Source organism: Topomyia yanbarensis, chromosome 1 (assembly GCF_030247195.1).
Source record: "Topomyia yanbarensis strain Yona2022 chromosome 1, ASM3024719v1, whole genome shotgun sequence".
In the NCBI taxonomy this organism is placed as follows: domain Eukaryota; kingdom Metazoa; phylum Arthropoda; class Insecta; order Diptera; family Culicidae; genus Topomyia; species Topomyia yanbarensis.
Genome location: NC_080670.1, coordinates 140,642,830 through 140,647,139, shown reverse-complemented (window position 1 = coordinate 140,647,139; position 4,310 = coordinate 140,642,830). Strand labels below are relative to the sequence as shown.

The 4,310-nt window shown below is 43.4% G+C and overlaps 1 long non-coding RNA gene across 1 annotated transcript; it reads left to right on the top strand.

Moving 5' to 3' along the window:
* Nucleotides 1-1,074: 1,074 nt before the first annotated feature.
* Nucleotides 1,075-2,336, top strand: LOC131695608 (uncharacterized). Its single transcript, XR_009306675.1, has 3 exons — nt 1,075-1,553; nt 1,621-1,687; nt 1,744-2,336. It is a non-coding gene; the product is annotated as an uncharacterized LOC131695608 (long non-coding RNA).
* The last annotated feature ends 1,974 nt before the right edge of the window (nt 2,337-4,310 follow it).

The window sequence follows — 4,310 nt, the reverse complement described above, 5'->3', positions numbered from 1 at the left end:
GGAAAACTAGGGCTCGTCAGCACATGTTGCATACCGTTTGGGTAGTCTTCACGATTATACAGTTCGATGTTATATTTTCCAACACGGTGTAACACGGAAGCAGTGTAACAAATGTAAAAACATGTATTCCATTCCATTGATAAACACGACATACCACCATATCAGAATAGTTAAAAAACGGTGAAACCAATCAATTCAACTTTTCAATCAATAGTCGACATCTATGCAATCAAAGACCTTACCCTTCGCCTAAACTGACCTGGTTTCCAACCAAGCTCCTTACGGAAAATGGTTTTTGATTTACATGAGGACAAACACAAATAGAGCACCCCTATACTCTAGTTATAGCATCGAAATGTTCAGAAAAAGGGTATCAAATAATTTTATTTAATCCTTTTCCCTATTTGACGTCCATTAAAATTAGAAGCTCTCAATTCTGGAAATAGCGAAGACGAATGCACACATGTTGATTTCACATTATAAAACGAGATGAAATGAATGTGTACTCGATTAGTGGTACTCGGTAAATTGCTATATATTTGAATAGCTAAATTCAAATCAGTTGTACTAGGTAGATGTAGAGCGAAAAGCATCACATTCCAATTGTCACTTTACTGGTTTGAAGACCTTTTCTTATTAACGCACAATCGTGCATTATTATTGCGGGTTTTGGTTTTGAATAACTACTTTGCAATTATGACTTGTATGTATGTGAACTAATGTCATGAAATTATTTCAGCAACGGCTAAACCGATCTTAACGATACTAGTTTCAAACAAAAGGTCTAACGTGACAATTTAACACTATTAATTTATTGTGGGTGATTTTTTTTAGTTTTTGAGCTATGGAAGGTTTTGTTAATAAACGACGTATCTTAGACACATAACTTTGAAAGAAAGCAGTAACGTAAGTCAATATGCGCATAGTTAAGAAGCTTACAACAGATAGAATCAAATTCAACTTGTTGAAGAATCTGCCAGACTCTGCCAAAAGACGCTTGTTGAATTTATTTAATAGGTTTCTTAAGGGTAACATTGTCCCACATGACTGGAGACAGTGTAGCGATCACGTGTATCAGATTTTAAAATAGCTTCCTATTCAGTAACTCCCGTGCCCTGCTGTAAAGATAGGTTGTTCACTTCTTCCATCTCCTATGATGAAGAATGAATACCGGGCGGCTAGAACAAATGTTCTGCTTGCGTGCAAGCCAAACGACGTTTCTCTCCATGTCGTCTTCTCTTCGCTATAGCGCGGACGTTGAACTTACAGGCGATACGAGGTGCCGACTTATTTGTCATGTTCTTGTTTCCCCAACTATTGGATCCGAAGATCACTAAAAATTGGGTGGATGAAATGGTTAGATGCAAAATACCAAAGGGGAAACGAGATGTGGTTCGATCCCGATCGGTACCAAATGAGTTCGTAATGTAATTTCCGGTTTCAAAAACCCAAAACTCGTTAATCTGAGGATTCACAGTCTCCCTGTTCAACCATTTCAAGTTACTCAGTGGAAGAAGTTAGAGTGTGCTTGGTAGTGTCGTGATTTCGTTGAGGTTTGTCTCTGTACATGAGATTCAATTAATTCTTCAAAGTTGTAAAAGTACTGCTTCATTCTCATAGGGTTAGCGCAATTAGGAGATCAGTGAATGTGTGGAGACTTTGCGGGCAAGTGCGAGGAAACAGAGAGGTAAAAAATGCTAAATCATTGGGTGTTGAAAACAATAAGCTCGAACCGTCGGCTAGCCGTGCGACGGCTTTTAATTCCAGATTTTGCGCCTGGCGAAGCTACCACCGCACCGCCAGCAAAGATCATCCCACCTCCTGCCACCACACTCTGGATTCAAGTTTCCCATCGAGGAATTGCGTCAGTTGCAGCAAAAACTCGGACAAAAAAGCGCCGCCACGTGCGTAATGCGGAATTACTAAACGCCGTCAACCGGATCCCTAACATCCGTATTTTGATGCTGGTACGCTGTCCGGAGGTCGGACACTACCAGCAGTTAACTTAAACCTGTGCTAGGACCTCAACAACAGCCTTGGCGCTAGAAAGCGCAAAACAGCCGTTCCGTCGCTGAATCGTCATCGTCGAATTTGGTACAAGCAGCGGGTCACCAGCAGTCGTCGCCGTTGATGGTGTGAGTACGCATCGAAAGCAGTGGGAGATGGTCAGCGAATAAGTAGAGTGAGTAAACGCCTAAATTCCCTGCGCAGGGTGACAAAAGCTCGAGAATATTATAGCGTGTTTACACAGTTTCCCACCCGCACTTGTTAGGGCCCTGAACCGGCATTAGAAATGTAGAATAAGTAAATTAAGAGTAGGATGTTAGTTTGTAAAATAAATGTTGAAAGTTAGTTAGCGTTTCCTACAAGATGTTTTAGTGTTTGAAGTGATATTTTTTGTAGGTTTGTCGAATTGAAGGGTCTCATGTTTCGCGTTCGTTTCTGGTAGTTTTTCGTTTGTACTCTGGGTAGGACTGCTCGGGAAAACAGTCCCCACTCTGGTTTCTGAAGCTGGCTTGTTATTTGGTAGTTTATTAGGGATTCTGCCAGTGATGAGAACCACGAGTTGGTGTAAATTTTTCGGTAAATTAGTTGCGAACTCTTTGGTTATTGGTTGGTATCGTCCTGCGAGGCGGAGTACCCTTCGGCTTTTGCGTCTGCCGTTTCGTTTTCCCCCAAATTTTAGTAAACTAACCCGCCCTGGGGTTGGGTCTCTGGTCGGGCAACCTAGAACATGACAAGTGGTCCTCGCAAGAGGTGGCGCTTAAATCACTTGTTCTGAGATCCGGGGTAAGCGCTATAGCAGACAGTAAGGTAGGTACGTTTGGAGCGCGCTACATTTTGGCGCCCAACGTGGGGCCACGTTATTGGGAAATCTTAGGTAAGCTAATCTTTTTTTTTGTGTAATTATTCTTCGATTCGGTTCATGGTATTTCTTTCTTTTGAATATAGTAAACTCCATTTAGTGGTTTATTTGTTCTTGTATTATACGTAATATATTTCTCCAATTATTTTTTCTTATAGTTCTACCTATTTACGGTACGAAAACTGGTGTGAAGTGATAGTTGTAGGTTTGTTTTCGTGTTCATCAATTGGTTTTTTTAATAAATTATTACGGTCATTCAATATGGCGAACCCATTTCCCCACGCTGACCACCTGACTAACGAGGAAGTGGACTACGAATTAGTTATTCGGGGTAAGGCAGAGGAGACGAAATGCGACCCGGAGGTCAAATATAGATTGCTTCGTAATTTGTTTCTCGAAGATGTACGTGAGAATCGTGACTATCCGTCCCCGTACACTATAGATCAGGAATACGACTACATTATGGGAAGGGTTGAAACTGTGAGTAGGAAGTTGGATAATGGCCCTGATGAACGGGTCATTTCTCGTCTGAAGCATTATCTTCTCAGGGTTATGAGATGTCAGACTCCCGATCTGCCATCCGAACAAATGCGGAGGGAGCTTGCAAACCATATACGTAGCATTTTGAACAGGTCTAGTGGGCGGAAAGGGCCCGACGAAAAACAAAGTAGGGCGTTGGCAGCAGATGCTCGGAGAGAATCATTGGGTAAGGAGGGGGTTGAAGAAGGCGAGGCTGGGGCGGTTGGAGGTCAAAGTATAGATGATTCGGTTGAGGAGAATAACGATATAGGCAGTCCAGTGTCCAACCAAGGGCAGGCACTGGAGGGAGGGGTAAGTGATCAGAGCAAGGTATTGTTGGACCGAATCGCCCAGCTCGAGAGAGAGCTGTTAAAATCTCATCTAGCAGATCGACCCAGAGCTAGTAATATTCTGGCTGGAAACGGCACAAATGGCGGAACATTCGATTGGCGTTCTTCTGGGAACGGGAATGCTCGTAGGAATGCGACGAGCCAGTTGGAAGTTAACCGCCAAAATTTCCACAGAGAAGGGAGGGCTGGAGAGATAACCATGCGATCGGATTATCCGCAGGAACCCCGTTACGATGAGCGGTCTCGCAACGAGGGCTACAACTTGAGGGATCAATATCAAGGGGACCGACGTAGAAGCAGCCAACCGTTGACGATAACAAACGATTATTCCAGACTTCATTTCGGGAGGAGCTATTATGAGCGAGATGAAGCACAACGACGAAATAATTTGCCAGATTCTCCGAGGGGGTACGAGGGAGAAAGAATCCGACCGAGTCAGGGTTTTCGCAATTCGGGTAACTTCTGGGAACGTAGTTCCGGTCTTAGCTCCGACGACGAAGAGGGCCCTGATGTATTTGATCGCCAATTTCGGCAGCGTAGGCACCGACGAATCAGCGATGCGGAGATTTAGAACG